Here is a 24,063-nt window from a genome sequence, read left to right as displayed (position 1 = left end):
GGATTGGACCATTTTGAGCGTCAACGGTTCTCGGCAACGGAGTCTCTCTCAAGTGCTTCCGTTCGAGACTCCGTCGTCCGAGTGTGAGTTCGTCACGAGCGTCCATCGGGAGCAGTTCGCCCCCTGACAGTGCGGACGCGGCGGAATCTCCCCGGCCGGCTGCTCGAGAACAGTCGCGTATGGCTATGTTAGCTTTCGGCCCCAGAGCCGATCTTGTTGTGTAAATGCATGTAAATAGTGTATAAAGCCTTTTCTTCATCTCACCAACGCTGACTCGGATTCATCGCTACCGCCCAGGGAGCTGACAGCCCTCGTTCACGAAACGGGTGACGAGCGCTGCGTTACCAACTCCTTGGCACAACCCTGTTGACGGTGGGCTACTGTGTGATAACCCCACCGGCACAACATTGGTGGCAGTTGCGGGATCCACTGGCACAACCCTGTTGACGGTGGGCTACTGTGTGATAACCCCACCGGCACAACATTGGATGGCAGCGGTGGGATCGACCGGCGTCAGGCACCTCGGCGCGGTGAGTGCCTGAAGTTTCCCTCAAACGCCAGACTTCTCTAACACACAGGGTAGCTTAGAGAAAGGCTGAGCGTAGCATTGTGTTAACCTTGCGTGTTTCAAGCCTACAGGAAGTGTTTTGAAAACCAGGGGATGCTGAGAAGGGAATCAGTGTGAGAAAGGCTTGCGCATCTCTTGCTAGGAGCGAGATAGCGAACGTATAGCACACTATTCTAAAAAGGCAAACAACAAGAGGCCGGTAAAAGATGGAGAGTTACAAGGTCAGAGAACTTCTCCAAATTTGTGAGGAGTTGGGCATCGATTTGGGCTCAACAAAAAGAAAAAAGGAAATTCTTGAGATCATGCAGGCAGAAGACGTGACGGTTGAGGAAGCCGCAGAGGCCTGGGATGATATTCAAGAGAGGAAAGAGAAGACGGAACGTCGCGAGAAAGAGGATCGTGAACGTAGGGAACGTCACGAGAAAGAGGACGCCCGCGTAAGGAAACTGATGCAGCTGGAGATATCAGCACATAGAATGAGCGTGGAAAAGATTAAAGCTTTTAATGCCATTCATTGTAACGGTTCAATACCGCGAGACTGTCCACCACCGTTCCTCATCGCCGAGGATATGGCAATGTATTTGGCAGACTTCGAGAATGTCTGCAGAAGTAAACGCTTCGAGCGAGATAGTTGGGCGCTGAAGTTGGTAGCTCTTCTCTTCGCTGAAGCGTCGAAAGAAATCAAGCGATTGGTTGGCGACCGCTTGAAAAATTACGATGAACTAAAAGAGTCATTGCTGATACGATATCAGATAACGCCTCAGGATCTTCGGAAGAGATATGAGAGCGAGAAACATTGTAACAAGGCATACTTTGATTTGGCCTATCAGTTGAAAGCCGCTGTAAGCGAATGGCTAGAAAGTCAGGAAGTCTCGGAGCAAATTGTGCTTGCACCAGAGAATGAGACACAACTTGGGGAAGCGGCCGAGCAAAGCGACCGCAGCAGCGAGCTGATCGAGTCTCGAACAGAAGTTTCTAGGGTTACCTTGGTCGAGCCACTGGCAGCTGAGCCGGTTGGAGCCGACTCCATCGGCGAGAAATCCGCAGTGACACCGTCCTGCACGCCGCCTCACGTTGCTGTAAGCAATCCGATTCCACCAATCGAGAGTGAGGAACTGGCAGTAAATCAACCGCCTGACAACTCAGAAGCAGAAGTTGTCAAGCATGGCGGAGATGTAGTCAGGCTAATAGACGACAAATTGGCGATTTCATCAGAAGCAGCAGTTGTACAGCGTGGCGGAGATGTAGTCAGGCTAGGAGACGAAAAATTGGTGATTTCCGAAATCAGCGTTGTCGTAAATCATGACACACAGAAAGACGAAGTGCCGTTCATGGAAACTGCGCAGCCCACGAATGGTGAACAGCGAAGGCAAACCCATGACGCGGACGCTGTCGAGAATCGCACCTGTGAAGTCGACAACGAGCGACTAGACTGGAGCAATGAATCTCGCTGTCCTGACGCGCTCAATTGTATTAGCGAAAACAACCTTGGTGCGAACATGGACCTCACGCGATCCGAAGCGCCGCAGCTGTCGGACGAACGTGATCGCGCGCCGGTTAGCGCTGAACGATGCGGCACACCGGCAGATCAGTGTAACTTGAGTGGCGAGCCTGCAGAGGATATGCCTAGCTCGGGGGCTGGCGTGAGCGAGCCTTGTCCTTGTTCGGACGCGACTGGCAGTGAGTCATGCGCTGCTGGCCGCGATGCAGGCGCGGCGCCGCACTCCGACAATGCCGGCGCCATACCCGCTCCGGTTACCGGGAGCTTGAAAGAGCTAGCAACAAAAGAAAGAAAGCAAGCATTCAAGTGCTGCCACCGAAAAGAGCGGAAAGGCAGGCGCATGAAAGAATGCTCTCATCGAAAGGTGAGAAAACGCAAACGATCGCGAAAGGAAAAGAAGCGGCGATCTCAGCGGCACAAATGCACCCGTGCTGAGAAAATGTACGATTGGTGCGGCAAGCGTAAGGAACGAGACAGATCGTTCCCCAAAGCGAGTAACTTGTGCACGTCTGTTCTTTCACGCACAAAGTGGAAAGAAAGGTCTCGTAGAGAAATGGACAGCCGAGGCTGTAGCGGAGGGAGGAGAGCCAAACCGCCCGAATACTGCTTCGCGTTCTGCCGCTTGCGGAAAAGAGCAGCACAATACGAACTCGGATGCTTTGAGTCGTGCATTCGAGACATGGCTACCTTCGACAACCATTTCGTCGCTAAGGGTAATGTTGTAGGCAGATCGGGGCAAAATTGAATGACCTCCTTGCTTCCTCAGTTGTGGTTTACGGCCCAAGTGATTTCAAGGAGACTCTTTTCCATTACTGATTAATAATTTTCCTTGATATTTAATGTATCGTTAATGTGCAAAATTGTTGTTTGAACCTTGTGCACTGCATCCTATACACTTGTCTCTTGTTGTAGTGGGAGCAAAAAGGGGACAACAATTTAGCTAATTGAATTTGAAATTTTGCCTCTGTCTGGTGTTTGACGGGTGACCGAGGGTACTTGCTTGAGTTCGGTGTTGCCTGTTGTCGGTCGGTTTTGCAAGCCGCAGAAAAGTCTACCGTTACCAGTGGCGAGTGGCAGGGCATCGGAGCGACCCGAGTGAAGTTGATCGGCGTGCCCCGGCAACAAGGCTGTCGGCAGAGATCGTGACCTGGCGAGTGGAACCCGAGGAACGTGAGGTTACCTGACGCCCGGACACTGGACGTGAGCTTGGAGGAACCTGGCGAACGAGCGCGCCCGGCATCCGAGCCACAGCTGCGTTACCAACTCCTTGGCACAACCCTGTTGACGGTGGGCTACTGTGTGATAACCCCACCGGCACAACATTGGTGGCAGTTGCGGGATCCACTGGCACAACCCTGTTGACGGTGGGCTACTGTGTGATAACCCCACCGGCACAACAATACGCAACAGTCGCGTAGCAGAATGCAGCACTCAGGCTTTCGCCTTTCATCACTTTAGTCGCCGAAGTGTCCTCGAATTTTTTCTCCTCTACGTACGCTGCTTGGGGTCGCCCGCTTGACAAGCACTAAGCGCTTTCATAGATTTGTACGCGTTAATTTCTTCACTTCTTGCGAAAATTCACCAATGTAGATGCGACGGTCGCTCCGAGCAACGCGTATGCCCGCGGGCGAGAGCGGCGCGGCGGACTTCTGCGCGCGCGCAAGCGTCGCTCGCGGTCAGTCACGCTACGCTGGTTTCGCTACGCCAGACGAAATGTATCCCGTTGCACGGCCGCTCAATGGAGGCGCACCCGTTGTCCCCTGGTGCTGAGCGCTGTCAGTGGCTCTCTTCGTAGCATGCGCAAAAAGATCGCCGACCCGCGGGCTGTCTGCATCCCGTTCGCAGCCTCAACAGTTCGCGGGTAAAATGATCTCGGAGCTTCTTCCACAGCTTATAGAATTCTTCAACTACAGATAAAAACGAGAGACAAAAAAAAGATCAAAAGCTACGGTACGTGCAGCAAGTGGGAAACTCGCATCGGCCGGCAAGCATACAAACAAAACCGAACACAGCAGCAGCGTACAGCTCACCTGTCAAGAGACCGCAGCTCCACCTTATCCGTTCACACGCGTTCCATCTGCGCTGCTGAAGTCGAGTCGCTTCGTGTCGTACACACTAATGTTAGCAATAGAACAAAAAAAAAGATGTGAAAGAAAAGACTGGCCACACAAACGAAATACGAAAAAGACCAATGGCTATAATAACAATTAACCACTCGATTACAAACACACTTCAAACACACTTCTTCGTTTCGCACACGCACGTTCGCACACAGTTTTCAAGCGTCCACTATCCGTGCTCAGCTTCGCACATTTCTTCACGCGCCCGCTATCATTATCGACGCACCGTGCTATCCCGTGATCGCACTCTCTCGCACCAAAACATGGATGCTGTATTCGCTGCGCACTAGGCCCATTCAAAAAAAAAAAAAAAAACACCACAACCAAAACAAGGTAAACACAGGCGGACGGCACGGCGCCTACTCGTCGGAGGCACGCTGCAGGTGGGGGTTGTCAGTTTACAAGTTACAAGGCGCATTCACGGGACGCTCACGTGTGGTTCAAGGTTCACACAGCCGCCCAAACGGGAATTCCCGGTGAAATAAGTCAGGCGCTGGCTTCGATAAACCTCTCCACCAAGCTGTCCGAAGGGAGTTCAATGTTTGTTTATGCGGCCGTCCGCCATCTTTCTCTGCGCGATGAATCGTGGGTCGACGGGGTCGGCGGTATATCGGCGGCGCCGACGCTCGAATGAAACAGGAGCCATCTCTGCGCCGGGCACGTCGGGGCGCGCTGACCGCCGCGGGTTACGTTGAGCGCTGGAGCTCGCGGAACTATGGACGGAGTGTTTTCGCCAGCCTAACACAGCGTGTGCGAGCGCACGCGCGCGCGTGCGTTGCGTCGGACTATGGAAGAGAGGCGGAAAGAAAGAGATGGTGAAAGAGAGGGTGAAAGAGAAGACAAGTGTCTAGTCAAAATACTGCACTCGTATGTTCGCTGTAGTGCAGCGCCAGTGTCGCCGTGTGCTTCACTTCACGGCAGTGGTACCCACGTGTGCGGAGCTTAATTCACGCTGCATTGCGCTGTTCGCTTCGTTTCCTAAAGGCGGAAGACGCAGGGTCGATGAAGGAACGCGTTTATTTCGCGGATGGGGTAACTCCAGGACTAAACACACGAGCGCTGATTGCTACAGCGCATTTGAACGCTGGCGACATGTACCCCAACGTAACTGTTCTAGTAACGTTGATGTACCAACTTAACTAGAACAAACTCAGTTTCACAGTTCCCCATACAGCCCAGCGGAGGAGTGTGTCTCAAGTGGCGGTCGCGAGAACTAGCGGCGCTGCAGTCAACTCTTGCTCCTTACCGAGCGCGTCGTCTGCTACTCGCGGCGCGAAAGCATGGAGCGGCCAGCACACACGTAGCTTTTGCGTGCTGCCGTTGCCCTGTACATGGCTGCAGTATACTTATAACTACGTTACGACAGCTTCGGCTTCGAAGCGACGCATTACCTTGCAGAGCACGTTTGTGCTATGCGAAATGCACTTGTTAATGCTGTGAAACAAGTGTGAGCGCCGTCGGCTTGCTCACAAGCACTGTTTCTTGCGTTACTCTCTGGCCTGTGTTTTGTAGTATGTTCTTTCAGGGCATAGATCCTGTCATGCAAACAAATTAGTCAAATTTTCAGTGCATAGGAGCACTCTCACCTTAGAAGGCAACGCAGTGGGTGTCACGTTTACTACTGCGCTGCACAGATTGCCTCCATAACACGCAGTAATCTGCTAGCCTGGGCAGCCTGTTCATGCAGTTCATGAAGTCTCGCTACTCGCGTCAAACGATATAGTGCACACACGAATAAGCGACCTCCGTCGTCGCCTAAATCATAAGCGCTTTTCTTAATGTCTCGCCTTCGAGGTATGGCGTGGAACATAGCTCCGGATCGGCACTCTCGCACTCCCGTATATAGCAATGTAAAAAAAAAAATTGCCTTGTCATCTAAAACACCGTCAGATGTGAAGAGTTAATTAATGAGTTTACTAAAAGAGGAATCAGTGAGTATAGGTGTGTCCACTGCGAAAGGAAATGACTGAACAAACGCATGAGTCTATTAAATGAACATATATTGCGAGTAATCAAGTCGCGCCCTTGAGAGATTCCCCTCACATACACACACACAGAGAGAGAGAAAAGAAAAAAAAAAAAAGAAATTCGGCATAATTTTACTGCTTGTAGGGGAAGTTAACTTTCAAATTAGTACTGGACTGCAGTTCTAAAACTCAATATTCAAGGTATCTACAGCGCCAGAAAGGTCATTAGATGTGAATCGCATGAGCCTAAGTTATTTATTAGCGCAACAGGAAAAAATGACCAAAAATGCAATATTGTCTGCAACACTAATGTCGAATGCTAATGAAATGCCGCAAACAACCAGAACTTAACTTCATCAACATACACAAACATTGCAAGGTTACAAGCAATTAAGAGGAGAACATTATACTTCTTTTGGGAAAAATTTGAGTGGGCAGCATAATCCTTTTCTTTTGTGTGTCTAGTGGGAAATGAGCGTTAGCGTTCCTAACTTCCCCTGACCATCGTTTCTTTTTTTTTTTTTCATATGATTTTGTATTGATTGAACAGCAAGAACTACATTTGCAGAGAATTCACTTCAATGCATGCATTAAGCTTAGAGCTCGTATGCTTGGTTGGTAGCATATCTTGAGCTCATTCAGAAGTTTATAAGCTTTTGTGCTTCCCCGCCTCACAAAAATGCAGTTACGAAACTGTTCGACATATCATACCTCAGTCCAGGCAGGAGCCGGATGTACCAGCCATTGCAAGTCTGGAAGTGTGTATATGGCGATCTAGATCCTCTTCTGGGCTTTTAGATGCTTACATTTTAAGAATGAGAAACAGCTTGAAGAACCGTGAAGAAGCGATAAGCTACACTGCCATCCCTCCCAACTCCCTAATAACCCAAACAGCGGCCGAGAGTCATCCCTTCAATCAAATAAAAGCTTTATTAATTCATTCTCTCTTTTTTTCTTTTTCTTCTCAGCTGCCGCAGCTCGCAGCATGCGTTTTCAACATCGCATGCCCAGTTATTTCGAAGATATTTTAATTTTTGTGATCATCTTGCTTGTCGAATTTCTCTGCAGTTCTTACGATGTCTCCTCTCTTCGCATATTAGCTATGAGTTGAAAGCCCCGTGCGTAATTTCTCTTAATTGACATGAAGGCTCAATTCACATAATATGAGAACTTTATGTGCAACATATCATTGCCGTGACAATTAACCGCTCAATGACAAAATTCCTCTCAACAAGCAAAATTCCTCACCCTCATGGCTCGTCTATTTCCTCGTCACGAAAATTCTCCAATTTCCTTCGAATTGCTGATACAGCGACGAATTCAAAATGATCCAAATCAAAGCCCATTTGTGCAGCTCAGCTGTGCAATTTGCGCTGTGTCAACGCACGGGACAACGCGATTATTAGGGCGCTTTCTCTTCGGTATATAATGCCTTTTACGCTCGAAATATGCGCCAGCAAGAAAATAAAGAGCCTTGCTATACGAACTATACCACGACAGTACTTGAAGTTCCTTTTTTAAATGCAGATCAGAAATTGTTCACTTCGAAGTAAGTTATCTCTTGTGTGCAGAGCTTGTGCCCACCTTTTAATCACGAGGTAGGCTATCAGTGCCACGAAGAAATGACGTACTTCCAAGTAATCGTTTCAATACGCTTCGTTACCCCTGGTGTAAGCATGCAAGCCAGCATTAAGAGGTCTGATGTTAAAAAAAATATATCAGAAAGCTTCGTCTTAAGAGAGGGCATGATAGCGCCGTCTCTTCATTCCGCCAATAGAGGGTTTACAAAAGTACGTCTGGCAACCGTGAGCGGCACGCTGATCCCGGGCTGGCCGCCATATTTTGTTCGCTCCATCCGTTCGCTTCATGTCCGTCCGTCAGCGCTCGCCGTTCTGTTCGCGCTTTTCACGTTTTAACCTAGTGTGCTGTGCTTGGACCTCTCTTCGGTCCCTGGCGGTTTCTGTTAGCGACGCCTAGAAGCGTATTTTGACAGCCGAGACGTGGCGGGGCCCACCGGCCGCGCTGCCGAGCGCAGTTACAAATTGCTCTACGAGTCGTACATAGGCCCCTCGGCAATCCGCAGCGTCATCCCTATCCAGGTACAGTATCCAGAGTTCTGTAATGTGGATTTTTTTTTGTCTGTGCGCCTTTGCTGTTTACTTAAACGCCTATGAGAGATCGTCGCAAGTTTGTTTGCTCGGTTCGCGCAATCACCGTCGCTCATCCCACTGGAAGATACTTGGTTGGTGAAATGAGCGAGGATGCATTTTGTTTTATGATAAAAGGATCGTGCGTAATTTGACGTAAGTTGGACTGGCGATTAGCACTTTCCTTCCCATGCCGTCGACGCAGTAGTTGGCACGAGTTTCGGAAATAATCGGGGGATGCGTAAAAAAAAAAAAAGTGCCATGGTAATTTAATTTGTGCTTCCAGTGATTGAAGATTGATTGGTGTGCGATAGGCGATGACGAGTTAATAAAATCTTTCTAAATAATGGACCAATTGATGAAATAAAGAAACGAAAAAAAGGAAAATTCGAAAGTAAGGGTTTAAAGGTGTAAGAATGAAAAACCAGTGCTTGGTGATGCTAAGGAAGAAAATTTAGAATGTGTAATTGATTAATGGAAATAATTGAAGAATGTGTTCAAAAGTGTCAAATTAGAATGGAAAGCCGATTGTTGCTGACGCATGCGTATTGGCGTATAAAAATATAAAACGTCAAATAAAAAAAGAAATAAATAAAAAAATGATGAAATATAACATAACATACATAACATAGAAATATAACATACATAACAACATATAACATACTACACTTGTGTGTAGTATGTTACTTTTGATGAATTCATATTTCACTGCATTGTATTCTTTTCGACCCCCCCCCCCCCCCCCTGCTAGGGCCCAATTAGGGCCTGCAGTATTTGGTAAATAAATTAAATAATTAAAAGCGCTAAAATATAACACGTGAAGAAAGAAAACATCGTGCATGTGTGTGTATGAGAGAGACACTATCGCGTTATACCTTTAACGGCGGAGCTTGTGAACCCCTAATTTTTCTATAACGATATGATATAATATAAATCTTATTTTATGAACACAGCCAGTTGCACGAAGCACAAACACTTCGCAGTAATGTGAGCTGACTTTTCAAATTTCTTTTCGTTTCAGCCGAGTTCCTTCTCCTGGGAGTTCCTCGAAGATTCCAATGTCAGCGCTTTCATATGAGATTACGGCTTCAAATGTTTACTTTCTGACAGAGGGAATAGAGAAGAAATCGACATATTTAAAAATTTCTGTGTAATTTCGGGTAGCTGTGAATTAGCGAACCATCGGGTGACTCGAAAAAATGCACAAAAGTGAAGCGCACGCTTCGTTACTTTATCGACCGCGCTGGCAGGTATAAAACCTGAGCTGCGCGCTCTGGACGTCGACCGGTCGAAACGGGCTGCACGTGAGCATGTTACAACATATTAGTGGGATGTCATCTTTTCCTGCTTTTCTAGACGCCGCGGGTTTGGCAGCCACTTGCTTTTGCAGCGTGAAACACGCACCTCGGGCGCACTAGACAACCATGTTGCTCTCTGCACCAAGCACTACCATTTCGTACGGCTGTGAAAAGTAGTTTGGGTAATCATGCCCGTGTCTTAAATCCCATACACAATGGTAAATTCAAGCTACGTACAAAATGTTTCAAAGAACGTATTTGCACAATAGCGTTCGTTATACATGCATTGCTCCTTCTCCCGTGTCCTCCATCGCACGCAAAACAACCTTGCTGTTTTAGGTGATAGCACGTTCTGTGAACTAGCTCCCAGTCAGAGGGACGTGCAGTAATGATTTACATGATGCAAGTGACCCTTGTAAAGCCGATTAGGACTGCAAACGAACGGTCGCATACACGCGTATACCTTGATTCCGTGCACGTCTACGACGGTGCGCTGGCTGCAGAAGGGCACGCAACAACATGCTGGCATCATTACGAATAGAGCTTGGAGCTAACAGCGACTGTTGTGATGTTAAAAAATGAAACAATCGCTAGTGAGCATTCCAATGCACCTTTCGGTGCATGCACGGGTTCTACGAAGGCGCACGTTGACAGCGTACTCGATGAAAGGCGCGGGCGGACTGAGCAAAATAATGGCCGCCGCGCACAGTTTCTGTTTCTTTCACTAGATGGCGCTAACTTTTGTAAAGCCTCTATTTTAGGTGTCCAGAGGCTAGCACGTAGTTGGCAAAGAGTACGTCTATTTGTTTTTGATTTTAGGGTAAAGACGAAGCATCTTCTCGGCGGACACCCTACATTTACAGTGAACGGCATTATACAATTGGAGGCACACATGTCGGCGGCTTGAATCCCTGTCACAAACTGGACTGAAACTGGAAAAGAAGGTGTTGCCAGACTAAACCGCACCTGTTGCCAGACCAGGCTCAGTACAGTCCGCTGCTGGTCAGTGTGGCCAGACAACGTCTTTTTCTTTCCTCCTTTCTTACTTTTTTTCATCTCTCCTTCTTTATATTGCACGGCCCGCCGCACCTCTGTCGCCCGCGGAGATACGCGTTGCTCGGAGCGGCGTCGCCTCTTTCTCCCTCTCTTTTCATTTCTCCTCCCAGCGCGCGGTGTGCTCTCGCCAGCGGAGATGCACACTGCTTGGAGCGACCGTCGCCTTTAAGGGGTGCATGTCGCCAGCGTACGTGCGTGTAGTATTCAATTGTTCTACCAGTGAACGCTCGCGTGTTTCGTCCCAGCGTGTCCTACCGCAAATACATGACTGATATTTTGACCGTACATTTTCTCAATCACTTATGTCGAATGCAGTGCCTACGCGCTCTACCGTACTTACCGTGTTTTGCGCCCCGTGACCGACATCACCTACGAAGTTGAATCTGTGGTTCCGAAGTCCACGTCCACAGCTCCAACCTCCGAAATAATGACTGCGACAGCGCGCTTGTTTCGAGCCAGCGCGGCTTTCTGTTCACATATTAAAAGCTGCAGCTATTTCGACCGCTCACATCTTGCTTTCTTGCTTTTCTTGCTTCACTTTTTTAGACGTTGAAGACGCTGGGAAGACGAAGGAGCACGTTTATGTGGCGGTCGAAATAGCTGCAGCTTGTGAACAGAAGGCCGCACTGGCTCGAAGCAAGCGCGCTGTAGCAGTCATTTTTTTTTTTTCACGAATACTGCATGGCAGAGCGCGTAGGCATTGCACTCGACATATGTGAGCTAGAAAAATGTCCGGTTTAAATTCTGCACACTTGTTTTTTGTGTAGTGGGCCGCCAATGTCGCCGTTGACTTCATATTACGGCAGGCGTACCCGCGTTTCCCGGGGCTTAATATACGCTACACAGCGCTGTTCGTTTTACCTTTTTTTTTTGACGTTGAAGACGCTGGGAAGACGACGGAACACGTTTATGTGGCGGTCGAAATAGCTGCAGCTTTTAATCTGTGAACAGAAGGTCGCGCTGGCTCGAAATAAGAACGCTGTCGCAGTCATTTTTTTTTGCTTCACGTATACTGCATGGTAGAGCGCGTAGGCACTGCATTCGACATCAGTGATGGAGGAAGTGTACGGTCAAAATATCAGTCATGTATTTGCGGTAGGACAAGCTGGGACGAAACACGCGAGCGCTCACTGTTAGAGCATTTGAACACTCCACGCACGTACGCTGGCGACATGCACCCCTTAAAAGGCAACGGTCGCTCCAAGCAGCGTGCATCTCCGCTGGCGAGAGCACACCGAGAAATGAAATGAAAAGAAGAGAGGGCGAAAGAGGCGACGCCGCTCCGAGCAACGCGTATCTCCGCGGGCGAGGGAGGTGCGGCGGGCCGCGCAATATAAAGAAGGGGATATGAAAAAAAATAAGAAAGGAGGAAAGAAAAATACGTCTGGCCACAGTGACCAGCAGCCGACTGTACTGTGCCTGGTCTGGCAACAGGTGCTGTTTAGTCTCGGCGTCCGGTTGTCGGCAGGGGCAAACTACCTCGGGCAACACGAGAGGGATATGCGGGGGAAAACGGCACGCTGTAGGGGTATGTTGGGCCGTCGGTCGCTCTGGGCGTTTAACCGCTACGAGGTCACGAGAGCCCTATGGAAAATGGTGGCGGTGCCAGCGCTAACATACTCAAATGCAGTTCTGTGCATCTCCGCCGGCACCCGGGAGTTTCTTGAGCGACAGCAGAGGGCAGTCGGCCGGGTGGCTTTAGGGGTGCCCAAACACATAGCGGTGGAGGGAATCCAGGGCGAGGTCGGATGGTCCTCTTTCTCAGCGAGAGAGGCGGCGGCCAAAGTAGAATATGAGGACCGACTGATGCGCCTCCCGGCAAGTAACCTGGCACATCAGACGCTAATCCACCTGGTGTATGCTGGAATAGCAACGAAGTGGACAAGGCGGCTAGCGAGGCTGCAGAGACGGTACCATCTGCCAACAGTATGCCTCTCGGATGTACCGGCGGTGAGCCAGGGGAAGAAGCTCAAGCTGAAAGTGAAGGAAGCTGAGACAGCTGAGTGGATGCGCAGGGCAAAGGAGAAGTCATCCCTGGCATTGTACAGCGCGCAGAAGACAGGGATTAGTCCTGAACCATGGTATGACAACTCCGTGGGGAGCGGGCTACTGGCTGAAGCCAGGTGTGGAGCCTTGAGGACGCGGCAGTGGCGATCTAGGTTCACTAGCAAGTGCGTATCCGACTGCGCCCTCTGCGGAGCGGAGGAGGAAACTGTGGAGCACGTGATACTTGGATGTGTTGCGATTTCTCCCGCCCCTCGCACGGCGTCGCTGCCGGTCGCCCTTGGCTTCGCAGGCAACACGGCTGACACGGCAGAGGGAAGCACCGACGGGGCGCGGCGTCACATGAAGAGGGGAGCGGAGTGTTATCACTTGGTGCAGTCGTGGAATGTACGAAGAGACGCCTGGAGTTCTGGTGGACACGAGGAGCAGTGCAGCCAGAGCGGCGTAAAGACGTAGAGTGAACTAACATCTGTACTCTCCTTTTTCCTTTTTTTTTGGTGTGTGTGTGTGTGTCTTTTTTTTCTGGTCAGATCCCACTGGGTGATCGCCCGTTCAAAAGGGTACGACCATATCGCCATCGCCATCACCATATCGCCATCATCAACACTGGCAGTCGGAGTGTGGGTAACGTTGTGTACACCAGACGAAATTGTGCCGAAGGTGTACGCTAAATAAGAAGTGAAAAATTGCATGACAGCACGCTTAACGCTGCACAATGAACGGCTATGTCATAATTTAATACGAAATGACTTGCGAGTCATGATATCACCTGATAAAAAAAAATGAAACCGAAGAGCAGACAACGGAACGCTGGTTCCGGCGAGCAAGTCGACAACGTTGTCACAGTTATTTCACGGCATTGAATTTCGCATCACACAAACGCGTGCCTTTGAAGCCAAAACTGTCATGATGTAGTCATAAACCCACTGCAGCCGTGTAGAGTGCAACGGCAGCACGTAACAGCTAAGTGTATGCCGGCCGCTCCATGCTTCCGCGCCGCGTGTAGCAGACGCTGCCCGGCAAAGAGCAAGAGTCAACTGCAGCGCCGCTAGTTCACGCGACCGCCACCGGGGACACCTCTCCGGGCGGAGCTGTGAAACTGTTCTAGTAACGTAAGTAGTAACGAGCAACGCGTATCCCCGCGGGCGAGAGCGCCGCACCGAACCTCACAGATGCAAGAGCAGAGGAAAGAGGCGAGAACAGAAGAAAGTAGGAAAGAAAAAGAGGGATAGAGAAGGTCTGGCAACGCTCATCCGCAGCGGATTTCACTTTGTCTGGTCTGGCAACAGGCGCTGTTTAGTCTGGTAACTTTGGCAGTCAAAGCCTGGGTACGCCATCGGTAAATTCAAAGCGGGGCACTGGTCCTGTACCTACACCGCCATAGAACTAATACACAAACTAATAATAAACACAAATGTACACCGCACACCACGACGTAGTTCCACACACTCTTTTGCAAATTATCAACGACGAGACCCGAAAGACACTCACGCTTGAAGGATCACAAGGCGTTGAATGCTGGGGCTGAATGCGGCACCCGAGTACGCGACGCACGCGACCACACACTGCGAATGCCGCGCTACAGTGCCTAGAGTATACTTTCTAGGCACTATAGCCGCGCCGTTGGCTGCGGATGATGAATAGCAACGGTGAATAGCAAGGGCCACGGATACCACTTGGCTAGGAAGTGACGCGCTTTCGTCAACACCCGAGGAGCGGGTGATGACATCGTTTCTTCGCATTCGTAACCACTCGCGCACACACCGCTGCCTCCCATCTGCAGGAATTAGGCCTAACCGCTACGTCGCTGCTCTGAGTAAATGATCGCCAAAATATCCAAACAGGCGGAGCACTGAATACTCGGATGCACGGATGCACTGAATACTCACCATTCTTTGGCGAAGACATCTTCGGCTTACAAATTTGTCCACACACACACAAAAAGGCGTTGAATAAGAGCGTATGTGCTTGAAATGGGCACGTGGATGACGGTTGACTTCTAGCTGCCTATGTGAGAACTCTGAAAATGCTCCCTTGCCTTCCCACCGGGCTGCACGTCTCATTCCAGACTGGCCGGAAGATGTCGCCTTCGAGCATATCCCACAATGCATCACCTAACACGCGGAGCGTCGCGCTCTTCGCCGGTAACTAGAGAGCCTTCTTACCCCGGATGCGACCGGCGCCTGTTGTGTGTGTTTGCTTCATTTCCCTCCCTCTTTCGCTCCTTTCCTCATGATACGGCTGAGGCGTCCATCGACAAGTGAGTACTCTTTCCGAAAACGAATGAGGAGAGGTGGTGAAGCAACGCCACCTAGACTGGCTCAAGGCCGGAGAGCTGCCTGCGTGACGTAGCCCGACGGGGCCGCAGTCCGGCGCAAGAGAAGGGGTGCTTCAGCACAATCCGTATAATAGAGCGCTCACCTGACTTTTTTCTTCGGCTATGCGTGCAGTAATCTGTCTAAATTCAGGCATTAAAACACAGCAGAGAGTCATGTGTTTTGTACACGCAGCGGCGTTTTACTCATTTATGGGTCAGAGTTTGCAGCTTCCGCCTCTTACTCTTGTTGTCCAGGTCAGACACCTTGTCATTCAATCGTCGGCAAAATATTTTTGAGGAGAATGTTTGTCCTGCACCACAACACATATTTCAGCACTATCTCACTCGTGTATCCGTGTTCACGGACGTCGAAGTCAGAAGGCTCCTCATCGCTGAGCAGTTGGGGTGTGAGTTCCATAGCGACTTGGCGCTGGTTTTTGGACATTTAGAAATTCTGCTCGCTTGGACAACTCTTCTACCACAACGTAATTGTGAGCCGCAGTATTCACAGCTGGCATTATTGGGTAAACCAGCCCTTCCCTGTCAATGTATTTGACAAGAATGTACACGTCATTGTCAGGCGAAACTGTGACAGTCTTGTCAATTGTCAAGATCTCCTTTGCATTTGTCGCATTTCAACCTCTTCAGAGCGATGTGCACCGAGTAAGCAGCCACATATGCAATGACTGGAATTGCATCCTTCAGTTTTGACAGCGCCTGCCCGGTCATAACAATGTTGAATTGTCTGCTTGGCACGGCTGCTTGCATCTGAAGCTCTTGCCAATTTTGATCTTTCTCATTGCCGGTTGCAGATACTGCGCTCATTTTTGGAAGTGTGCTCTGTAGTCGCAACTTGTTCTCACATTCATAGATTTGCCTTACAGGCAAATGATATTGCAAACCAGCCAGTCGTCGGTAATGTCCGCGGTCTTCTAGGAAGTCGGTCTGGAACTTCCCAAGGAGCACAAAGGACATCTTGAGCGCCTCAAAGCACTATCTTGCAATCTTAACAAATGCCTGAGTCGTCTGGCTCAAAGCGCCATAATTTTCATCAGACAACTTACAGGCGTCCGCCCTCCTTTCCTTCCATTCCTGCAACCAGTCCAAGAAATCGCTCAAAAAAAAAAAGCCTCGAGTCGAATGCAGAAGGGCAGATGGGTTATTGATATTCACCTCTTAGTCTGAGTCCCTTGAGAGGAGTTTTGACGTTGACAACGTTTGACCATTTTACTATTATATCTATGAAGCTGGCAGTTTTTCGTAGTTTTTAGGTTCTGTTTGGCTCCAATCACTCGAATCACTTCATTAAACTCGGATATATTCTTGGCGATGTAGCGGAGGAATGTGCCGTCTTGCTGCTCTAATTGGGGGTTCACCCCGAGACTCGCGTGATGAACATATTGATCGAGTAGTCCTTAGGTGTGGCATGATGATGCTCCCGTGACTTCACATGTATTTGTATGCATGAGGCGATATTTTAAAAAGTATGCAGCAGTAAACCATGAAGTGTGCAGAGTAGCGCAGTCGTTCTTTTCTTGTTGACACTAGCTGCACTAGCTCGGACAGCAGTTGAATGGTCGGGGAGTTATCATCTCCTTGCGCTGCAGATATTTCGCTCAGAAGAGAAGCGAGTCTCGCAGATGTCCCCGTCTGAGCTTTGAGAACTTGAACTCACGGCACTGTCAAAATCCTCGACTCCCTCAAACAAATCCAGCAGCCGTGGTTTGCTGTCGACCGCCGACGAACCTAGCACTTTGAACCCGAGCAGCTTCACTGGTGCTTTTACGGCGTTTACTCTGCACAGGTTGGTTTTTATAACAACAAAGAATTTAATCCAAGGAGCCTCATCATTAAAAATGTGAGAAAAAATGATGTGTTCATTGCACTCGATGACATGCCAAAATGTCAGCTGCTGTCTCGAAAGTTCGCCAAAGCTTTCAAATCGCAAAGCTTGTCTGCTTCGTCTTCATTCTGGACAATGATAATTGACTCCGCGAGCAATTTCTCAAGGGCAGCGGCGTCTAAGCGCATTCGCTTGCTCTCTGGGCCCTCTCGTATAGTCCCTTCTCTGGACAGGTAGCATGGGCAATCGGGGAATACCGTCGGTATGGCATCAGTTCGGCCACAAACGCGAGTGTGACGGGGTAACTATGCGGCCTGTGGCTTGGTCAAATATAGCTTGCTTCTCGAATGATGTCTTAAGTAACGTTCGCAGACCTAAACAAAATAAATATATCCTACCATAAGAACGGTTACTTGACATCGCGAGCTATGCGTGACGCATTTATCCTTTATGTGCCACAAAGGAGTTGAAGGAAAGCTTGCAACCCCAAGGGTAGAGGCAACTTGCTGGGAAAATAATAAGCAGCAAGAATATCTCCCCTGTTACGTTTCGAACTTCCCGAGTAACGAGACGGTGCACGTGTCGAGATGGGCGTCCGTTTTTCTAAGAAGACTGCACGCGACCACCTCGGAGTTCGTGGACCAGAACCACCCAGGACGCAGCAACGCGGTGTCGCATATCGGCAGCGACGGCAGCAGTTGCCCCAGTTTGTGGCCGGAGGACTGTGCGCAGAGGCGCTAACGAATTCGCCGAAGAGCGGGCGCGCCTGTGTTTGGAAACAGAGAGCCGCGGCGCCTGCGTGTTAGCACCGAGGAGAGAGAGCGGGTCATCTCCCCCCCGTGGAGAAGAACGGTCACCGCATTCCTTTCCCGCGGAGTGCTCCCGCGCGAGGGGTCCGCGTGGGTGGCGCGCGGTTCCGACCTTGGACAGCCAGCAAGCCTCCTTGGGACCCCCATGCCTGACTTCCCCCGGCGGAGTCGCCATCGTGCCGCTCAAGTGGAAAGAGTGCGCTGGGAGGACGTTCTAGTGGGCGGTTCCCGAATGTCAGCAGATCAGGAACTCAAATGTGATTGGACTTTGACAAAATAGAAAATTCCCCAACTAGGTACTTGGGGACAAAAAAGTTGTTAAAAACGAGAGCACGAGTGCTCTCCGGTGTGTACCTTCTCAGATTCACCATGTAAATAAACCTTCGTTAAGTTCTCTCTAACTCTCGGCCAGTCTCTGCTTGGGTGACCACCGCCCAATATTGAAGTGCATGCAGCCCGACGTCTGACTCGGCTTTTCGCTACCCGTTGGTCCGCTACCGGAGCAGTACCAACGCAACAGCTGGTTGGCAGCGTCGGGATGGACTCCGCTGGAATCATGGTTGCAAGGTTCGGTGAGTGCTTGGCTTTTCTTCACTGAGGTTTTACCAGGCTTTGTAGTAAGTAAGTTTACAAAGGTGGTGGGAATTGTTTATCGTTAGCACGGGACTTGAAAGTACGTGACGAGAAGAGATTTCTAAAAGGAAGAAATTGCAGCACTCGGGATAACCATGAATTTGAAAGTGTTGAAAAAGCCACTTTTACTGGAGTTGGCCAAAAGTCTGGGTTTGGATCTTCAGGACCAAACGAGAAAGCCAGATATCATTGAGGCTATTGAGGCACTTGAGGCAGACGACGATGAGCTCTCGGAATGCCTGGAGCTGATTGCTGAGAGAGAGAAATCAAAGAGGGAAGCAGAAGAAAAAAATGAGAAACGCATGGCTGAAGAGAGTAAGCGCTTAGAGCAGGAACTTGAGCTGAAGCGTCTCGAACTGCAGGTGTTAAAAGCTCGAAATGAAAGTGATGAGAGCGTAGCATCGGGCACAGTAGAACGCAAGTCGTTCCGCATGAAAGACCTTATGCAACCTTATAGGAAAGGAGAGGACATAGGTCTGTTCTTGGTAAACTTTGAGCGCACGTGCGAGAAGGCAGGGTTTAGCAAAGCAACTTGGCCACAGTGCTTGCTGACACTGTTACCTTGTGAGGCGGCAGATGTGATAGCCCGCTTGACTAAAGACGATGCAGATGATTACGATAAGGTTAAATCTAGTCTGCTCAAAAAGTATAGAATGTCAGCGGAAGCTTTCCGGCAAAAATTTCGCAAAGCTAAAAAGGAGAATGATGAGTCGTACCCGGAGTTCGCGTATAAGCTCATGGCTAACTTGGGGGAATGGCTCAAAGAAGCTAAAGCTTATGACGAAAGCCAAAGAATGTTGCAATGCTTCGGACTCGAGCAGTTCTACTCTTGCTTGCCTGATGAAGTAAGGCATTGGGTGCAAGACAGGCCGGAAGTTGCGACTGTTTCGAAGGCAGCAGAACTGGCAGAAGAGTTCGTCTCGCGCCGTGCGCTGGACAGGACGGAAAGCCCTAAATACCAGAATAGGAAAGCAGCTGGATGGAGAGGGCAGCCTGTAGAAGAGAGACAGCAAGCACGAGGCGTAGACGTCTCAGAAAGAAGTGTGATCGTAAGAGAGGAAGTACTTGAAGTAGAAAACTGTCAGAAGAAAGCTTTTGAAAAGAGACGGCCATTGGTTTGTTACAACTGCCAAAAGCCGGGACATTTAGCTGCGGCTTGCAAAAGCCCAAAGACTGTTTGCTTGTCAGTGAACAGCAACAATGAAAGTATGCGGCTTCTAGAGCCATACTTACGAGATCTCGTCGTGAACGGAAAACCGTGTCGCGTGCTTCGAGATTCGGCGGCTACAATGGATGTAGTTCATCCCTCGTATGTAGAGCCAGAAAATTTCACTGGAGAGTGCACATGGATTAGACAAGCGGTGGAAGCAAATAGCGTGTGCCTTCCAATCGCTAATGTCAGCATTGAAGGTCCATTCGGCGTACTTCGCACAGAGGCTGCCGTGTCAGCCAGTCTGTCGAAGCAGTACCCCTATCTTTTCTCGAACAGATCTGACCAACTGTTACAGCAGAAGGGACTAGTGTTCGGAGAGGGGGCTGCCCAAGGGTTGACTCGCTCGAAAGCAAGAAACTGGACTGCTAAAGCCAGCACACTGGAAGCGTCAGGTGGCGTTGATGCGGCAGAACATGAGCCGTTAGACACGACAGAGGCAATCCACGCGCCGACTAACGAGGATGGTATGGAGTTTAAAGAGGCCTGCGGTGAGCTTCTCATAACACCGGCATCTGACAGCTTGCAAAGATTGCTGGGGGTGGACCGATCGTCCCTGATAGCCGAGCAAAGAGCCGATTCCACACTGCAGAATCTTAGGCACATGAAGAGTAAAGGTATCGCGAAGAAAAACGTGATATTCTTAGAAAGGTCCGGAATACTTTATCGAAAGTATCGTGATCGCAGAGGAGTGCAGGTCGACCAATTGGTCGTACCAAAACGCTACCGCGGTGATCTTTTGCACTTGGTTCACAAGAGCTCCCAGTCAGGTCATTTAGGGCTCAAGAAAACAAAGAATCGGTTGTTGCAGGAATATTACTGGCCGGGATGTTTTCGGGAGGTGGAAAATTTTGTAAGGACCTGCGACACATGTCAACGGGTGGGCAAGCCGGGAGATAAGGCGAGAGCCCCAGTGAAGCTAGTGCCTGTGATCACGGAGCCATTTCGACGACTCGTGATCGACACTGTTGGTCCCCTTCCAAGGACTAAGACTGGTTGCAGCCACATTTTGACAGTAATCTGTCCTGCCTCCAAGTTTGCTGAGGCAGTGGCCCTGAAGGAGTTAAGCTCAATGGAAATTGTGAACGCACTCATGTCCATTTTCGCACGGGTTGGGTTTCCCGCTGAAATACAGTCAGATCAGGGGACTGTTCTTACCAGCGCACTGAATACAACTTTCCTGGAGAAGTGTGGGATTAAATTAATCCATAGTTCAGTGTACCACCAGCAGTCCAACCCGGTAGAAAAGATGCACTCGGTAATGAAACGCATACTGAGAGCCCTGTGTTTTGATCGCAAAACCGACTGGGATGCCTGTTTGCATGCAACAATGTTTGCGCTGAGAACCGTGCCTCATGAGGCCACGGGGTTCTTGCCGGCCGAAATGGTCAACGGCCGCTCCCTGCGATCGCTACTACGCTTTCTTCGGGAATCGCGTGAGGGCAGGGAAGAGAACCCTACGATGGTCGAATACGTGCTCGCGCTGCTTGAAAGGTTGCACAAGGGGCAGGAGCTCGCGGGAGGCGAAATGAGTAAAGCGCAGGTGAGGGCCAAACAGTGCAATGACCGAACAGCGAGATTACGCTGTCTTGAAGCTAGAGACGCGGTAATGGTGCTAAAACCGTCCCAGAAAAATAAATTGGAAGTTCAATGGGAGAGCCCAGCGGAAGTCATTCAGAGACTGTCCGACACGCGCTGTCTAGCTAGCTTGCCCGGAAAGCGAAAGATAGAGCCACGGTAAACCTAACGGCAATGCCGATGACTTAAGTCAATGCTTTTGGTGTTATTGATAGCATCGATGAGTCTGGCTTGGGTATGTTTTTTTTCCTGGCATAGGTTTGCATAATTACCATTTTTCTTTTAATCTTGAACATTGTGTTTGTGTGAATGAATAATGTTCTGGTTGTATCAAGTGCTGAAGTAGTAGTAAAAGGATTAAAGTAATATTGGTATGAGAGCCTGGTGGATCTCGTGGAGAGAGTCCTGGCGCTTGCCGTCTTTGCGGCTGTGATTTTCGTGTTGTTCAAACTGATGCTGTCTTTCCTGTGAATGAGCTGGTCTGCAGAGATCAAGAAGCCCTCCATAGTCTTGACAAGAAGCAACGAGGAGCTGCAGAGTCCGTTGGAGGCAGCAGAACATCAGCAACAGTGAACCGAACCAGAACGACATCGTGTATCCCTCTGGACAATGGTTGCTGACCTTTGTGCATCGGGATCTTCAACCGCCGCCGGAGAAGCTGTTACGTTTCGAACTTCCCGAGTAACGAGACGGTGCACGTGTCGAGATGGGCGTCCGTTTTTCTAAGAAGACTGCACGCGACCACCTCGGAGTTCGTGGACCAGAACCACCCAGGACGCAGCAACGCGGTGTCGCATATCGGCAGCGACGGCAGCAGTTGCCCCAGTTTGTGTCCGGAGGACTGTGCGCAGAGGCGCTAACGAATTCGCCGAAGAGCGGGCGCGCCTGTGTTTGGAAACAGAGAGCCGCGGCGCCTGCGTGTTAGCACCGAGGAGAGAGAGCGGGTCATCTCCCCCCCGTGGAGAAGAACGGTCACCGCATTCCTTTCCCGCGGAGTGCTCCCGCGCGAGGGGTCCGCGTGGGTGGCGCGCGGTTCCGACCTTGGACAGCCAGCAAGCCTCCTTGGGACCCCCATGCCTGACTTCCCCCGGCGGAGTCGCCATCGTGCCGCTCAAGTGGAAAGAGTGCGCTGGGAGGACGTTCTAGTGGGCGGTTCCCGAATGTCAGCAGATCAGGAACTCAAATGTGATTGGACTTTGACAAAATAGAAAATTCCCCAACTAGGTACTTGGGGTCAAAAAAGTTGTTAAAAACGAGAGCACGAGTGCTCTCCGGTGTGTACCTTCTCAGATTCACCATGTAAATAAACCTTCGTTAAGTTCTCTCTAACTCTCGGCCAGTCTCTGCTTGGGTGACCACCGCCCAATATTGAAGTGCATGCAGCCCGACGTCTGACTCGGCTTTTCGCTACCCGTTGGTCCGCTACCGGAGCAGTACCAACGCAACACCCCCTAGAAATTGCTGACACGACCAGGTTCTCGCGTGGAATTGCACATATCCAGGCTTTTCTTGCTTCGTCGGCTTTAGGGAACGAGAAAACGTGCACTTTGGGGCCTGTTTGTAATTGCCATTGCACCGCGGCACACAACAATTCCCAGGCATTTCGCAGTTGGTTCTAATTCTGCACAGCCCCGTTCGGCACACATAACACGATATAAACACCGATGTCAATTGCCAGTTCACGCACAGAAATAAAGATTCGAGCAAACGATCACATTTTTCAGCGACCACGTGCGCGCTCAAACTTGACACTGCAGCCGCCGCCGCGCCGAAGACGACCGTTGGAAGACGACGGCCCCACAACGAAGACGTATGGTCACGTGGTCACGGGAGCTCCCCTGCCTGGAAGAATTTCCTCTAGGTGGCATTGGATGAAGGGTGGCGGGGGCTAGCCTGCGACCGAATTTTTATCTGTTGTAGGCCGTCATTGCACCCGCACCGCTTAGGTGGTGGACGACGGCCGTTGCGGCGCGCGTCTTTCTCTCCCTATTCTTTTTCTTCTCTACTTTCTCTCTTCTGTCTGCACGAAGCAGCGGAGGTGGCTCAGATACAGAGCCAGTAGTAGGCCCGTGCATTTTCTTTTCCTTCTTCCTACAGCCACAGCCAGCCAGCCGAAAATGAACTGCTCTAAGACATTCAACAGCGCTCCCAGTACGCATCTGCTCGTGCCGTCCCGGACTATTGCGAGCTAAGCCGTTCTTTCTTTCTTTTTTATTTTTTGTAACAATCACGCCTTGTGCGAATCGGGTATTTCCAACCGAAAACCATGTTTCCATGCCTTTTATTTCGTTGTCTTCTGCTGAAAGTCGTACTTTCGCCTGCCGACGACTGTTTCGTCCACTCGTTGATAGGACAAGGATGCATGCGCCATGGCTGCCGCGTACTACAGGCTCGCGCCTTTTTCGAGCGGGCTCAGGGCGTGGAGCTGAACGGTTGGATCGCTGGCACTGCAATGTTCTCTGCTTGATGCCCGAGCCGTCGTGCGTGCTGACCATCCTACGGCGTGCTCACGACCAGATCCGGATGACCGGCCAGCGACACACACCATCGTTCTCGCGAAACATCATTCAAGCGCCAAAGCACTTAGCACTTACAATATGTTCGATCTACAATCACGCGGTTTATTTGTGCTACTCTCCGAGTGTTTTGTTTTTTCTTTTTTTGAATGCCATAGCATTACTTCACTATGTTCACAGATTTCTGTTCGCAGACCGCGTCAGCAAAATCGTGTCCGCAGCAGTTGTAATTGAAAAGTGGTAGAGGTTAATGAGTGGTGTCAATAGATAGTGGGTGACGTATGGTTGTGTCCGAAAAAATAATTAGGCCAATAATTTAATTAGGTAATTAATATAGGCAAAAGGTAAAAGTTGTCCGTAGCAGTTGTGAGTAATTGGGAAGTAGTAGATGTTAATGAGTGGTGTCAATCAATATAGGGTGACGTAATGTGTCCGAGAAAATAATTGGGCCAATAACTTAATTAAGTAAGTGATTAAAAGCAGAAAATGTAAAAGG

At 49.9% G+C, this 24,063-nt stretch overlaps 1 pseudogene; it reads right to left on the bottom strand.

Moving 5' to 3' along the window:
- Positions 1–15,246: 15,246 nt before the first annotated feature.
- Positions 15,247–21,682, bottom strand: LOC146183638 (uncharacterized; annotated as a pseudogene).
- Between the last annotated feature and the right edge of the window lie 2,381 nt (positions 21,683–24,063).

The sequence above is a fragment of the Amblyomma maculatum genome, chromosome 7 (assembly GCF_055883805.1).
Source record: "Amblyomma maculatum isolate TAMU_Amacu chromosome 7, ASM5588380v1, whole genome shotgun sequence".
NCBI lineage: Eukaryota > Metazoa > Arthropoda > Arachnida > Ixodida > Ixodidae > Amblyomma > Amblyomma maculatum.
This window is presented reverse-complemented; position numbering and strand designations above follow the sequence as displayed.